General features: G+C 49.1%; 1 non-coding gene across 1 annotated transcript; it reads right to left on the bottom strand.

The window, feature by feature from the left end:
* Positions 1 to 4,037: 4,037 nt before the first annotated feature.
* TRNAV-AAC (transfer RNA valine (anticodon AAC)) lies at positions 4,038 to 4,110 on the bottom strand. Its single transcript has one exon. It is a non-coding gene; the product is annotated as a tRNA-Val (tRNA).
* Positions 4,111 to 16,751: the final 12,641 nt, after the last annotated feature.

The following is a 16,751-nucleotide window of genomic DNA, read 5'->3' on the forward strand; positions in this document are numbered from 1 at the left end:
TTGTCTAACACAACAATTTAAATTGTCTCTGACATACATTGCCACTCCACCACCCTCCCTGTTGACGCTATCAGTAAGGAATAGTTTATAACCCCTGTATGTTGCATTCAGAAGGCATTTCTCTATCTTTCAGGGTGAACCCCCGTCTTATACCCCCGTCTTATACCCCGTCTTATACCCCGTCTTATAAACCCAGCATATACTCCCGTCATATACCCCCGTCATATTCCTCCGTCTTCTACCCCAGTCTTATACCCACTTCTTATACCTCCATCATGTACCCCCGTTGTGAGACCTTTACCCACTCTGCCTGAGGTATCCCAGCAAGTGAGCACGTCTCCTGTGCTTAACAGAACAGGGAATAGTATATGAAGGTACAAATAAAAATGGGAACTATGGCTATAGTTTACTTAATAACATAAAAGGGCTAGAAAACGACATATCCTGATGGAAACTGACATAATATAACAATTGACCTATGAGACTTATTACCAGGGGGAAGGGTAGATGTTGTCAGTAAAACGGACTAGTACTCACTCTCACTGACCAGCTGACCCAAGATTCCCAATGCGTGGTCCACTACACACGCGGCTGTCTAGAGCTCTCGCTCCCCGGACCTGTCTCCAACAACCCCTTGCTAAACTGTTCTCTGGCTTATATTCCTCTAAGCACCCCCTTCCCCATAAGGCGTACACCAAGTGTTACGACCTGACGCCGAGGTCTGACGCCGTCACGAACAAAACGCCTCAGTCTTAAGCTGAAAAGGGGTGGCTGACAGACATTTGCCAAGGCAAGGTGTGACCATATAATTAGGTCTCCCTAGAGACCTCACAAGCCCAGCTGAACTACATCACACCGTCCTATACCCCCGTCTTATACCCCGTCTTATACCCCCGTCTTATACTCCCGTCTTATACCCCCGTCTTATACCACCGTCTTACACCACCGTCTTACACCACCGCCTAATACCCACGTCTTATACCCCTGTCTTATACCCCCGTCTTATACCCCCGTCTTATACCCGCCGTCTTATACCCGCCGTCTTATACCCGCCGACTTATACCCCCGTCTTATACCCCCCGTCTTATAACCCCGTCTTATACCCCAGTCTTATACCCCAGTCTTATACCCCAGTCTTATACCACCGTCTTATACCACCGTCTTATACCCCAGTCTTATACCCCAGTCTTATACCCCCGTCTTATACCCCCGTCTTATACCCCCGTCTTATACCCCCGTCTTATACCCGCCGTCTTATACCCCCGTCTTATACCCCCATTTTATACCCCAGTCTTATAGTCTTATACCCCCGTCTTATACCCCCGTCTTATACCCCCGTTATATACCCAGTCTTATACCCCTGTCTTACACCTCCGTCTTATACCCCGTTTGAGTGGTCAGTGGTCAGTCGTCACGTGAGGTCACAGACCCTGAGCTGCTTTGGGGATTAGCGTGGACGGTTACGAAGCATGGCTTGCTTCTGCAGTGTTTTAAAAATTGAGGTTGGAGAGTTGAAGGAGGAGGTCTTGCTTCTCCAGGAGGAGATTAGGAGGCTGAAGGTCCACCTCAATGGGTCTGGGAGAGAGTGTGAGGTGGCTGGAGTTGTGGGGAATGAGGCTTCTAGCAGTGAGGTGCAGTCTGTCTCTCGCTGTGAGGAGGCTGTAGTTGGGGAGGTAGCAACGGCTACCAGCAGTGAGGTGCAGCCCAGCACCTGTTACAAGTGGCGAGTGGTTCACAGTAATGGGAGGCGCATCAGAGTAAGGAAAGTTAAGAGTGAAGATCTGAAGGTAGGAAATCGCTTCTCTGTTCTTCAGGATGAATGTACTTCAGTGGCCGGTGAAGCTAAGGGTACTACTGCCCCTGCTAATGGAGGTAAGCGCATTCTTGTGGTTGGTGACTCTCAGGTAAGATATATTGACCGTGCTTTTTGTAATAGGAATAAGAAGATGAGAGATAGAGTGTGCTTCCCTGGAGCTGGTGTTGGGGACATTGTCAACAGGCTGGATAATATCATGTCAGGTAATGGGAACAAGCCCATTATCTGTCTCAGTGCTGGTGGAAATGATATTGGGAAGGGTAGGAGAGAAGAGCTGCTAGATAAGTACAGGTCAGCTATAGATTTCATTAAGTCTAAGGGAGGGATCCCAATCGTATGTAGCATCTTGCCTAGAAGGGGAGTAGGAAATGAATGGTTGTCTAGGGCAATTGGTGTAAATTGCTGGCTAGACAGATACTGCAAGGTACTTGTAATCCCATTCATTGACAACTGGAACAACTTTTATGGCAAACATGATATGTATGCAAGGGATGGGGTACATCTCTCTGGGGCTGGGGTGGTAGCACTTGCAGACTCGATTGAGAAGGCCATTGGTGAAATGCCTATGATTTTAAACTGATGGAAGATAGAGGTATGGGTGTGTGTGGGAAACAAGCAGGTTGCAACACTAGGGTTGGAAACAGTAAATGTATAAAAGGCATTCAGCATGAAGTTATAAATAAAGACAATAGATCAGGTCAGCAAACAAAGGGGGACAACAGAGGGCAGCAAGGGACTAGCTCCCTTAAGGTTTACTATACTAATAGCAGGAGTGTAAGAAATAAGATAGATGAGCTAAGATTAATTGCAAGTGCAGGAAACATAGATATTATTGCTATAACAGAGACCTGGCTCAATCTGAAAGATAGAGAGATGCCCTCTGAATGTCACATACAAGGCTATAAATTATTCCACACTGACAGGGTCAACAGGAAAGGTGGTGGAGTAGCGATGTATGTCAGAGACAATTTAAATTGTTGTGTTAGACAAGACATAAAATTAGAAGCGTCAGCCACTGAATCTGTTTGGTTACAGCTTCTCGAGGGCCGAGAAAAACTAATTTTGGGTGTGATTTACTGACCCATGCTCAACAGACCTACTGACCCATGCTCAACAGGCCTACTGACCCATGCTCAACAGGCCTACTGATCCATGCTCAACAGGCCTTCTGACCCATGCTCAACAGGCCTACTGACCCATGCTCAACAGGCCTACTGACCCGTGCTCAACAGTCCTACTGACCCATGCTAAACAGACCTACTGACCCATGCTCAACAGTCCTACTGACCCATGCTCAACAGTCCTACTGACCAATGCTAAACAGACCTACTGACCCATGCTCAGCAGTCCTACTGACCCATGCCCTACAGGCCTATTGACCCATGCTCAACAGTCCTACTGACCCATGCTCAACAGTCCTACTGACCCATGCTAAACAGACCTACTGACCCATGCTCAACAGTCCTACTGACCCGTGCTCAACAGTCCTACTGACCCATGCTAAACAGACCTACTGACCCATGCTCAGCAGTCCTACTGACCCATGCTCAACAGGCCTACTGATCCATGCTCAACAGGCCTACTGATCCATGCTCAACAGGCCTACTGATCCATGCTCAACAGGCCTACTGATCCATGCTCAACAGGTCCTTCTCATAACCAACCATTCCCACCTTTTTCATTACTTAACCTCTACCCAAAACCATCTCAAAATCCAGCTTTCCCAGTCAAATAGTTGTCTTCTGTATATATAAAGGTACCCAGGGTACCATCACTCTACCTGAGAGATTGTTCCACTTATTGGCAACTCTCTTTTAAAACCAATGCTCACTTTAACATCCTTTCGAAATCTAAATTTGTCTAATTAAATTATTTCGAGTTCTTGCTCGATTCGATATCCTCAGTACTTTATATATCGAGTTTTTTTTATGTCTGTGTTCCACTTATGAACTTCATTCTACATCTGTCAAGAGATTGAATCTTTCTGACTCTCAATCTACGACTTACGAAATCGTAATGACACGATGTGGATTGAATAGTTTACATACACAATTACCTAAACTGGATTCAACAAACTCGCGACAGATATATATCTCCTTGTACAATATGGTAAGTAACTGTGATGGGAGAGTTACATATATGTCTTTAGAAAAATTAAAGCAGAAAAATGCTGAACATTTAATTATATATATAGTGGAAGTGTAAAACAGCTGCTGGTTACTGCTCTCGCCAGGGCTCGAACCTGGGACCTTCTGCGTGTTAAGCAGACGTGATATCCACTACACTACGAGAGCTGAGTGTAGTAGGGATATACACAGGGTGTAACTCTTCGTTTTGAAGGTAATATAGATTCTATTATATTGATAAATTTAAACACTTAAGAAAGCCAAGGGATCACTAATTTCTGTCCCAGTGTCATAATTAAAAAAAAGGTAATGAATTATTATTTGAATATGTGTCCGTGGTATAAAGTATGAGAGCGAGGTTTACCTCCTTAATATTCTCCGAATAAACTTGACACAAGAAAGTCAACAAAATTATTGAAAACAATAACAAGGTACGGACGGCAGACATACTCGCTACAACAAGGTACGGACGGCAGACATACTCGCTACCTACACTTCCCCCACCCCCACAACCTACACTTCCCCCACCCCTCAAACTTAAACAACCCCCCACCCCCACAACCTACACTTCCCCCACCCCTCAAACTTAAACAACCCCCCACCCCCACAACCTACACTTCCCCCACCCCTCAAACTTAAACAACCCCCCACCCCCACAACCTACACTTCCCCCACCCCTCAAACTTAAACAACCCCCCACCCCCACAACCTACACTTCCCCCACCCCTCAAACTTAAACAACCCCCCACCCCCACAACCTACACTTCCCCCACCCCTCAAACTTAAACAACCCCCCACCCCCACAACCTACACTTCCCCCACCCCTCAAACAACCCCCCACCCCCACAACCTACAATACACCCACACCACAAACTTACTCTACCGCCCCACCACCACAACCAACACTTACCCCACCCCACAAACTTACACTAACCCTCACCCCCACAATCTACACATCTCCCACCCCACAAACTTACACTACCCCCACACCCACAACCTACATTTCGCCCCCCCACAAACTTACACTACCCCCCCCCCCCAAAACCTACACTTCTCCCATCCCACAAACTAAACACTACCCCCCACCCCAACAACCTACACTTACCCCACCCCACAAACTTCACAGTACCCCCACCCCCACAATCTACACTTCCCCCACCCCACAAACTTAACACTACGCCCCTCCCCCACAACCCACACTTCCACCACCCCACACCCATACACTACCCCCACCCCCACATTCTACACTTCCCCCACCCCACAAACTTAACACTAAACTCCACCTCCACAACCGACACTTCCCCACCCCACAAACTTAACACTACCCCCCACCCCAACCTACACTTCCCCCACCCCACAAACTTAACACTACCCCCCACCCCCACAACCTACACTTCCCCCATCCCACAAACTTAACAATACCCCCCACTCCCAAAACCAACACTTCCCCCACCCTACAAACTTAACATTCCCCCACCAAAACAACCTACACTTCCCTCACCCAACAAACTTAACACTATGCCCCACCCCCACAATCTACACTTCCCCCACTCCTCAAATTTACACAGCCCCCCACCTCCACAATCCACACTTCCCTCACCCTACACAGTTACACAACCCCCTACCCCAAAAACATACACTTCCCCACTTCACAAAGTTACACTAACCCCCAACCCTACAACCTACACTTCCCCCACCCCACAAACTTACACTACCCCCTCGCGAACAATCAACACTTCTCCCACCCCACAAACTTACACTACCCCCACCCCCACAATCTACACTTCGCCCACTTCACAAACTTACACTACACCCCAGCCCCACAACCTACACTTCTCCCCCACCCCCAAATTTACACTACCCCCACCCCCAAAATCTACACTTCTCCCACCCCACAAACTTAAATCACCCCCACTCCGCAATCAACACTTCCCCCACCCCACAAACTTACACTACCCCCACCCCCACAATCAACACTTCCCCCCACCCCACAAACTTACACTACCCCCACGCCCACAACCTACACTTTCTCCACCCTACAAATTTACACTACCCCCACCCCCACAACCTACACTTTCACCACCACAAGCTTACACTACCACCACCCCCACAATCTACACTTCCTCCACCCCACAAACTTCCACTTTCCCCCACCCCCACAACCTACACTTTCCCCACCTACCCCCACAATCCCCACCAGACAAACTTGCACTACCCCTCACCCCCACAATCTACATTTCCTCCACCCCACACTTACACTACCCCACACCCCCGCATCCAACACTTCCCCCACCCCACAAACTTACACTACCCCTCCACCCCCACAACCTACACTTCCCCCACCCTACAAACTTACACTACCTCTCCATCCCCACAACCTACACTTCCCCCACCCCACAAACTTACACTACCCCTCCACCTCCACAACCTACACTTCCCCCACCCTACAAACTTACACTACCCTTCCATCCCCACAACCTACACTTCCCCCACCCCACAAAGTTACACTACCCCTCCACCCCCACATCCTACACTTCCCCCACCCCACAAACTTACACTACCCCTCCACCTCCACAACCTACACTTCCCCCACCCTACAAACTTACACTACCTCTCCATCCCCACAACCTACACTTCCCCCACCCCACAAACTTACTCTACCCCTCCACTCTCGCAACCTACACTTTCCCCCACCCCACAAACTTACTCTACCCCCCCACTCCCACAACCTACACTTTCCCCACCTCTCAATACAACCTCTCAATACAACCTCTCAATACAACCTCTCAATACAACCTCTCAATACAACCTCTCAATACAACCTCTCAATACAATCGACCTGACAATCCTTCTAAACAGCTGAGACAGATACAGTTTTCCTCAACAGATAACACACTGCTGAATTAAGATTTAAAAAACACAATGCTTAATTATCACAATTGTTAGAATGAAATAAATAAAGCAATAGAAGATTAGCAACTCCCTTGGTGAGGTGATCAGTATAGTGTGTATACCTGGAGTATACCTGGAGTATGATTGGAGAGGGTTTCGAGAGTCAACGACCCCACAGCCAGGTCTGTGATCAGGCCTCGAGGTCGTACTTTTGGAAACTCAACCAACAAAGTTCTCTATCAAGTAACTCTACCAGCAGATGACTGAGAAAAAGCGGAGAGGATTCATAGTAATCTTTCTGGTACGACTCTTCAACAAAGGAAGCTGAACAGTGTCTCGGCAGAAAAGTACAAAGCTGATCAGTAGCGCACTCAGCTACTCGCGGTTCGAATCTCCTCCGGTACGGCTGGAAAACATTAGGGACGTGTGTTCACCCATCAGTTCTATTTAAAATAAGTACCTGGGTGTTAGTCGACTGGTATGGGTCGCATCCTGGGGTGAAACTGACCTAATTTACGGGAAATGCTCAGTATAACAAGCAGCTTTCTATATAATAGTATGTCATTGATGTCAGCTAGGACTTTATACCTTGTATATGCACTTGTAGTAAATATAGATATAAGGATGTAGTTAGAAACAATGAAGATTCAGGGGACTGTTGTGGATACCTGCAACTCGGTCTCTGTGCTGAATGATGAATGTGAGTTGACTACAGTGAAGGGCGCGACAGTAAAATTAGATCCACAGAAAAATCTTTTTGCTAGAAATGCAGAAGCAGAAGATAGAGTGTGTGCTTTCCTGGGGCTGCAGCAGAGGATATTATTAATCGTCTTGCTGCATTTTGAATGGTAATGGGATCAGTGTACGAATTAATTGCTCTACCATATTGTATTGCTACTACTACTTTTGTCGCTACTACTACTACTACTACTACCACTAGTGAACGTCTAAATGGTACCTCACTAGTACTGCACCTCACTCTGAGCCTTTATATACCCTCTGTGTCCATGTATTGTTTTTAATGGCTTGATAAAGCTCCTGGAGAGCGAAACGTTGCCACAATAAAGTGTCACATTAGTTGCACTTGTGTCCTTTTACTTTACACATCAGGAAAACTTTCCAGCCTTGACGTGACTTCCCTATTCACCAAAGTACCTACTACACAAGCCATCGATCTCTTGCGCAGGAAAATTGACGATTCACTTGATCTTCCCATTCCAGCCAGCGATTTCATCGACCTTGTTGAACTATGTGTTGGCTTTACGTGTTTCTCTTTCGAAAATCACCTCTTTCAGCAGACTTTTGGACTACCCATGGGTTCGCCACTCAGTGCGGTCCTGGCGAACCTATACATGGAACATCTAGAAGCCGAACGTTTCTCCACCATTATTCCTTCGTCTGTCACCTGGCTCCGTTATGTTGACGACATTCTCCTCATAACTCCTAAACGCTTCAACGTTCAAGCTCAACCAGGTCGAGCCTTCATTCCAGTTCACACTTGAAGAAGAAGTCGACAACACTCTTCCTTTCCTTGATGTTCTGCTTTGCAAAGCTGACCATGAACTTCGTTTTAAAGTCTATTGAAAACCCACCAACCAAAACGATCTTCTCCACTTCTACTCTCACCACGACACCAAAACCAAACGTGGTGTAATTATAGGCTTCTTCCTGCGTGCACTCAGAATCTGCAGCAATGAGTTCCTTGAGGAAGAATGCACTATAATTGAACAAGTATTTTCTAAACTCCACTATCCTCGTCACTTCATCAGAGACTGCAGACGGCGGGCATTAAACATCTTCAACACACCCAGAGAAGACACTGCCGGGAAGAGATACATAGTCCTCCCCACCAACTCCATTGCCAAACATGTTTCCAACATCTTTTCCAATACATCATTCCAAGTATCTACCTCCACAACCACGACCATCAAGGACATCACCAGTAGTAGACAGGACAAGCCTCCATCCTCTGCAGGGGTATACATAATCCCTTGTAATGACTGCAACAAATTATGTGTGGGCGAAACATCAAGAGACCTCCAAACACGTATTTCAGAACACCAATATGCAAGCAGGACTGACGATACAAGGAATGCCTGTGTACAACATCGCAATTCACACAACCATTTAATTAACTACAGAAACTCAAGACTTATCGCCACAGAAGACAACACTCAATACCGAAGAATCCTGGAATCATCGCTTATCTCAATAACCAACAATTTCAACCAGAACAACGGCTTCTATAACATAGCTGAACCACTCGCCAAGAAACTTCTTCATCGCTATCCCACATAAGAACATAGAACACTGCAGAAGGTCTACTCACAACTTGTCCAATACCCCTGCCAAGCTACCCAAGACTCTATAACTCCACCCGGTAGATCATCAGATGCAGCATTCTCCACCTGACCTCAACATTCTGAACATGACTATAAATACTCCCGTACCTTCCACCCCAGGTAGATCCGTGTGTGACTTGAAAAAGCCCACTGTGTGGGTGAAACGTTGCCAATAAAGGATCACATTATACTGCATATGTGTTTATATTTCCACTGAGGCAGATAATGGGACTGATCCCATTACCATTCAAAATGCAGCAAGACGATTAATAATATCCTCTGCTGCAGCCCCAGGAAAGCACACACTATCTTCTGCTTCTGCATTTCTAGCAAAAAGATTTTTCTGTGGATCTAATTTTACTGTCGCGCCCTTCACTGTAGTCAACTCACATTCATCATTCAGCACAGAGACCGAGTTGCAGGTATCCACAGCAGTCCCCTGAATCTTCATTGTTTCTAACTACATCCTTATATCTTTATTTACTACAAGTGCATATACAAGGTATAAAGTCCTAGCTGACATCAATGACATACTATTATATAGAAAGCTGCTTGTTATACTGAGCATTTCCCGTAAATTAGGTCAGTTTCACCCCAGGATGCGACCCACACCAGTCGACTAACACCCAGGTACTTATTTTAAATAGAACTGATGGGTGAACACACGTCCCTAATGTTTTCCAGCCGTACCGGAGGAGATTCGAACCGCGAGTAGCTGAGTGTGCTACTGATCAGCTTTGTACTTTTCTGCCGAGACACTGTTCAGCTTCCTTTGTTGAAGAGTCGTACCAGAAAGATTACTATGAATCCTCTCCGCTTTTTCTCAGTCATCTGCTGGTAGAGTTACTTGATAGAGAACTTTGTTGGTTGAGTTTCCAAAAGTACGACCTCGAGGCCTGATCACAGACCTGGCTGTGGGGTCGTTGACTCTCGAAACCCTCTCCAAGTATACTCCAGGTATACTCCAGGTATACACACTATACTGATCACCTCACCAAAGGAGTTGCTAGTCTACTATTGCTTTATTTATTTCATTCTAACAATTGTGATAATTAAGCATTGTGTTTTTTAAATCTTAATTCAGCAGTGTGTTATCTGTTGAGGAAAACTGTATCTGTCTCAGCTGTTTAGAAGGATTGTCAGGTCGATTGTATTGAGAGGTTGTATTGAGAGGTTGTATTGAGAGGTTGTATTGAGAGGTTGTATTGAGAGGTTGTATTGAGAGGTTGTATTGAGAGGTTGTATTGAGAGGTTGTATTGAGAGGTTGTATTGAGAGGTTGTATTGAGAGGTTGTATTGAGAGGTTGTATTGAGAGGTTGTATTGAGAGGTTGTATTGAGAGGTTGTATTGAGAGGTTGTATTGAGAGGTTGTATTGAGAGGTTGTATTGAGAGGTTGTATTGAGAGGTTGTATTGAGAGGTTGTATTGAGAGGTGGGGAAAGTGTAGGTTGCGAGAGTGGGGGGGTAGAGTAAGTTTGTGGGGTGGGGGAAAGTGTAGGTTGCGAGAGTGGGGGGGTAGAGTAAGTTTGTGGGGTGGGGGAAGTGTAGGTTGTGGGAGTGGAGGGGTAGTGTAAGTTTGTGGGGTGGGGGAAAGTGTAGGTTGTGGGAGTGGAGGGGTAGTGTAAGTTTGTGGGGTGGGGGAAAGTGTAGGTTGCGAGAGTGGAGGGGTAGAGTAAGTTTGTGGGGTGGGGGAAGTGTAGGTTGTGGGAGTGGAGGGGTAGTGTAAGTTTGTGGGGTGGGGGAAAGTGTAGGTTGTGGGAGTGGAGGGGTAGTGTAAGTTTGTGGGGTGGGGGAAAGTGTAGGTTGCGAGAGTGGAGGGGTAGAGTAAGTTTGTGGGGTGGGGGAAAGTGTAGGTTGTGGGAGTGGAGGGGTAGTGTAACTTTGTGGTGTGGGGGAAGTGTAGGTTGTGGGGATGGAGAGGTAGTGTAAGTTTGTAGGGTGGGGGAAAGTGTAGGTTGTGGGAGTGGAGGGGTAGTGTAAGTTTGTGGGGTGGGGGAAAGTGTAGGTTGCGAGAGTGGAGGGGTAGCGTAAGTTTGTGGGGTGGGGGAAGTGTAGGTTGTGGGAGTGGAGGGGTAGTGTAAGTTTGTGGGGTGGGGGAAAGTGTAGGTTGTGGGAGTGGAGGGGTTGCGTAAGTTTGTGGGGTGGGGGAAGTGTAGGTTGTGGGGGTGGAGGGGTAGTGTAAGTTTGTGGGGTTTGGAAAGTGTACGTTGTGGGGATAGGGGGTAGTGTAAGTTTGTGGGATGGGGGAAGTGTATATTGTGGGGTGGGGGTAGTGTAAGTTTGTGGGGAGGGGGAAGTGTATGTGGTGGGGGTTAGGGGTAGTGTAAGGTTGTGGGAAGGAGGAAGTGTAGAATGTGGGGGTGGGGGTAGTGTAAGTTTGTGGGGTGGGGGAAAGTGTAGGTTGCGGTAGTGGAGGGGTAGAGTAAGTTTGTGGGGTGGGGGAAAGTGTAGGTTGTGGGAGTGGAGGGGTAGTGTAAGTTTGTGGGGTGGGGGAAAGTGTAGGTTGTGGGAGTGGAGGGGTTTCGTAAGTTTGTGGGGTGGGTGAAGTGTAGGTTGTGGGGGTGGAGGGGTAGTGTAAGTTTGTGGGGTTTGGAAAGGGTACGTTGTGGGGATAGGGGGTAGTGTAAGTTTGTGGGATGGAGGAAGTGTAGATTGTGGGGTGGGGGTAGTGTAAGTTTGTGGGGAGGGGGAAGTGTATGTGGTGGGGGTTAGGGGTAGTGTAAGGTTGTGGGAAGGAGGAAGTGTAGAATGTGGGGGTGGGGGTAGTGTAAGTTTGTGGGGTGGGGGAAGTGTAGGTTTTGGGGGTGGGGGGTAGCGTAAGCTTGAGGGGTGAGGAAATTGTAGATTGTGGGGGTGGGGGGATTTGTAGGTTATGGGAGGGTAGTGTAAGTTTGTGTGGTGGGGGAAGTGTAGATTGTGGGTGTGGGGGTACTGTAAGTTTGTAGGGTAGGGGGGTATTGTAAGTTTGTGGGGAGGGGGAAGTGTAGGTTGTGGGGGTGAGGGGTAATGTAAGTTTGTGGGGAGGGGGAAGTGTAAGTTTCGGCTGTGGGGGTAGTGTAAGTTTGTCGGGTGGGGGAAGTGTAGGTTGTGGGGGTGGCGGGTAGTGTAAATTTGGGGGTGGGGAGAAGTGTAGGTTGTGGGGGTGGGGGTAGTGTAAGTTTGTGGGGTGGGGGAAGTGTAGGTTGTACGGGAAGGGGTTAGTGTAAGTTTGTGGGGTGGGGGAAGTGTAGGTTGAGGGGGTGGGGGTAGTGTTAGTTTGTAGGGTGGGGGAAGTGTAGGTTGTGGGGGTGGGGGATGTGTAGGTTGTAGGGGTGGGGGTAATGTTAAGCTTGCAGGGTTGGGAAAGTGTAGGTTGTGGGGGGGGTAGCATACGTTTGTGGGGTGGGAGGATGTGTAGGTTGTGGGGGGTTTGTGTAAGTTTGTGGGGTGGAGGAAGTGTAGGTTGTGGGGGTGGGACGTAGTGTTAAGTTCGTGGGGTGGGGGAAGTGTAGGTTGTGGGGGTGGGGGTAATGTTAAGCTTGCAGGGTTGGGAAAGTGTAGGTTGTGGGGGTGGGGGGTAGCATAAGTTTGTGGGGTGGGAGGATGTGTAGGTTGTGGGGGGTTTGTGTAAGTTTGTGGGGTGGGGGAAGTGTAGATTGTGGGTGTGAGGGTAGTGTAAGTTTGTGGGGTAGGGGAAGTGAAGGTTGTGTGGGTGGGGAGTATTGTAATTTTGTGGGGTGGGGGATGTGTAGGTTGTGGGGGTGAGCGGATAGTGTAAGTTTGTGGGGTAGGGGAAGTGTAGGTTGTGAGGGTGGGAGTAGTGTAAGTTTGTGGGGTAGGGGAAGTGTAGGTTGTGAGGGTGGGGGTAGGGGAAGTGTAGGTTGTAGATTTGTGGGGTAGTGTAAGATTGTGGGATTGGAAGTTTAGGTTGTGGGGGAGGGGGGTAGTGTAAGTTTGTGGGGTGGGAGAAGTGTAGATTGTGGGGGATGGTGTAGCGTAATTTTGTGGGGTGGGGGAAGTGTTCGTTGTGGGGGTGGGGGGTAGTGTAATTTTGTGGAGTGGAGGAAGTGTAAATTGTGGGGGGTGGGGGAAGTGTAAGTTTGTGTGGTTTGCGAAGTGTAGGTTTTGGGGGTGGGGGTAGTGTCAGTTTGTGGGCTGGGGGTAGTGTAGGTTGTGGGGGTGGGGGTAATGTAAGTTTGTGATGTGGGGGAAGTGTTGGATGCGGGGGTGTGGGGTAGTGTAAGTTTGTGGGATGGGGAAGTGTAGCTTGTGGGGGTGAGGGATAGTGTAAATTTGTGGTGGGGATTGTGGGGGTAGGTGGGTAGTGTAAGTTTGTGGGGTGGGAGAAATGTAGATTGTGGGGGTGGTGGTAGTGTAAGCTTGTGGGGTGGTGAAAGTGTAGGTTGTTGGGGCGAGGGGTAGTGTAAATTTGTACGGTGGGGAAAGTGTAGGTTGTGGGGGTGGGGGTAGTGTAAGTTTGTGGGGTGGTGAAAGTGTAGGTTGTGGGGGTGGGGGTGGTCTAAATTTGTAGGGTGGAGAAAGTGTAGGTTGTGGGGATGAGGGTAGTGTAAGTTTGTGGGGTGGGGGGAAGTGTTGATTGTGGGGGTGGGGGGTAGTGTAAGTTTATGGGGTGGGGGGAAGTGTAGGTTGTCGGGGTGGGGTGTAGTGTAAGTTTGTGAAGTAGGCGAAGTGTAGATTGTGGGGGTGGGGCAGTGAAAGTTTGTGGGGTGGGGGAAGTGTAGGTTGTAGGGTTGGGGGTTAGTGTAACTTTGTGGAGTGGGGAAGTGTATGTTTTTGGGTAGGGGGTTGTGTGTGTGGGGAGGGGGAAGTGTGGATTGGGAAGGTGGGGGGCAGTGTAAATTTGTGGGGTGGGGAAGTGTAGATTGTGGGGGTTTGGGGTTGTGTACGTTTGTGAGTTGAGGAAGTGTAGATTGTGGGGGTGGGGGAAGTGTAAGTTTGTGGGGTGGGGGAAAGAGTAGGTTGCTGGGGTGGGGGTAGTGTAAGTTTGTGGGGTGGGTGAAGTGTAGGTTGTGGGGGAGGGGAGTAGTGTAAGTTTGTGGGGTGGGGGAAGTGTAGATTGTGGTGGTGGGGGAAGTGTTAGTTTGTAGGGTGGGGGAAGTGTAGGTTGTGGGGGTGGGGGGTAGTGTTAAGTTTGTGGGGTGGGGGAAATGTAGATTGTGGGGGTGGGGGTAGTGTAAGCTTGTGGGGGGGTGAAAGTGTAGGTTGTGGGGGTGGGGGGTAGTGTAAATTTGTAGGGTGGGGAAAGCGTAGGTTGTGGGGGTGGAGGTAGTGTAAGTTCGTGGGGTGGGAGAAGTGTAGATTGTTGGGGTGGGCGTAATTTAAGTTTGTGGGGTGGGGGAAGTGTAGGTTGTAGGGTTGGGGGTTAGTGTAACTTTGTGGAGTGGGGAAGTGTATGTTTTTGGGGTAGGGGGTTATGCAAGTGTGTGGGGTGGGGGAAGAGTGTGAATTGTGGAGGTCGGGGGCAGTGTAAATTTGTGGGGTGGGGGAAGTGTAGATTGTGGGGGTTTGGGGTTGTGTAAGTTTGTGGGTTGGGGAAGTGTAGGTTGTGGGGGTGGGGGAAGTTTAGGCAGTGGGGGTGGGGCGTAGTGTTAAATTTGTGGGGCGGGGGAAGTGTAGGTTGTGGGAGGGGGGGTAGTGTAAGCTTGTGGGGTGGGGGAATTGTAGGTTGTGGGGGCGGGCGGTAGTGTAAGTTTGTATGGTGGGGAAGTGTAGGTTGTGGGGGTGGAGGGGTAGTGTAAGTTTGTGGGGTGGGGAAGTGTAGGTTCTGGGGGTGGGGAGTAGTGTAAGCTTGAGGGGTTGGGGAAGTGTGATTGTGGGGCTGGAGGGTTGTGTGAGCTTGTGGGGTGGGGAAGTGTAGGTTGTGAGAGAGAGGGGGTAGTGCTAAGTTTGAGGGGTGGGGGAAGTGTAGGGTGTGGGGATGGGGAGCATAAGTTTGTGGGGTGGAGGAAGTGTAAGTTGTGGGGATGGGGGTAGTGGTAAGTTTGTGGGGTGGAGGAAGTGTAGGTTGTGGGGGTGGGCGGTAGTGTAAGTTTGTGGGGTGGGGTGGAAGTGCAGGTTGTGGGGATGGGGGGAAGTGTAGGTTGTGAGGGAGGGGGGAAGTGTAAGTTTATGGGGTGGGGGAATTATAAGTTGTGGGGGTGAGGGGTAATGCAAGTTTGTGGGGCGGGGGAAGTGTAGATTGTGGGAGTGAAGAGTAGTGTACGTTTGTGGGGTAGGGGGAGTGTAGGTTGTGGGGGTGGGGGGTAGTGTAAGTTTGTGGGGTGGGGTGGAAGTGCAGGTTGTGGGGATGGGAGGAAGTGTAGGTTGTGAGGGAGGGGGGAAGTGTAATTTTATGGGGTGGGGGAATTATAAGTTGTGGGGGTGAGGGGTAGTGCAAGTTTGTGGGGCGGGGGAAGTGTAGGTTGGGGGGGGTGAGGGGTAGTGTAAGTTTGTGGGTTGGCGGAAGTGTAGATTGTGAGGGTGGGGGGTTGTAAGTTTTCGGGTGGGAGGTAAGTGTAGATTGTGGGGTGGGGGATAGTTTAAGTTTGTGGGGTGGTGAAAGTTTAGATTGTGGGGGTGGGGGGGTAAAGTTTGTGGGGTGGGGAAGTGTTGGTTGCGGAGTGGGAGTGATTTAAGTTTGTGGGGTGGGAGAAGTTTAGATTTTGGGGGTGAGGGTAGTGTAAGTTTGTGGGGTGAGGGAAGTGTAGATTGTGGGGGTGTTGGTAGTGTAAATTTGGGGGTGAGGGAGAAGTGTAGGTTGTGGGGCTGGGATGTAGTGTAAGTTTGTGAAGTAGGCGAAGTGTAGATTGTGGGGGTGGGGGTAGTGTAAGTTTGTGGGGTGGGAGAAGTGTAGATTGTTGGGGTGGGGGGTAGTGTAAGTTTGTGGGGTGGGGGAAGTGTAGGTTGTAGGGTTGGGGGTTAGTGTAACTTTGTGAAGTGGGGAAGTGTATGTTTTTGGGGTAGGGGGTTGTGTGTGTGAGGTGGTTGAAGTGTGGATTGTGGAGGTGGGGGGCTGTGTAAATTTGAGGGGTGGGGGAAGTGTAGATTGTGGGGGTTTGGGGTTGTGCAAGTTTGTGGGTTGGGGAAGTGTAGGTTGTGGGGTGGGGGAAGTGTAGGTTGTGGGGGTGGGGGAAGTGTAGGTAGTGGGGGTGGGGCATAGTGTTAAGTTTGTGGGGTGGGGGAAGTGTAGGTTGTTTTGGAGGGGGAATGTTAAATGTGTAGGGTGGGGGAAGTGTTGGTTGTGGGAGTGGGGGGTATTGTTAAGTTTGTGGGATGGGGGAAGTGTAGGTTTTGAGGGTGAGGGGTAGTGTTAAGTTTGTGGGGTGGGGGAAGTGCAGGTAGTGGTTGTGGGGCGTAGTTTTAAGTTTGTGTGATGGGGGAAGTGTAGGATGTGTGTGTGGGGGTATTAAGTTTGTGGGATGGGGGAAGTATAGGTTGTGGGGGTGGGGGGTAGTGTTAAGTTTGTGGGGTGGGGGAAGTGTAGGTTGTGGGGGTGGTTGGGTAGTGTTAAGTTTGTGGGGTGGGGGAAGTGTAGAATGTGGGGGTGGGGGTAGTGTATGAGTGTGGGAAGTGTAGGTTGTGGGGGTGGGGCGTAG

Source organism: Cherax quadricarinatus, chromosome 18 (assembly GCF_038502225.1).
Source record: "Cherax quadricarinatus isolate ZL_2023a chromosome 18, ASM3850222v1, whole genome shotgun sequence".
Classification (NCBI taxonomy): domain Eukaryota; kingdom Metazoa; phylum Arthropoda; class Malacostraca; order Decapoda; family Parastacidae; genus Cherax; species Cherax quadricarinatus.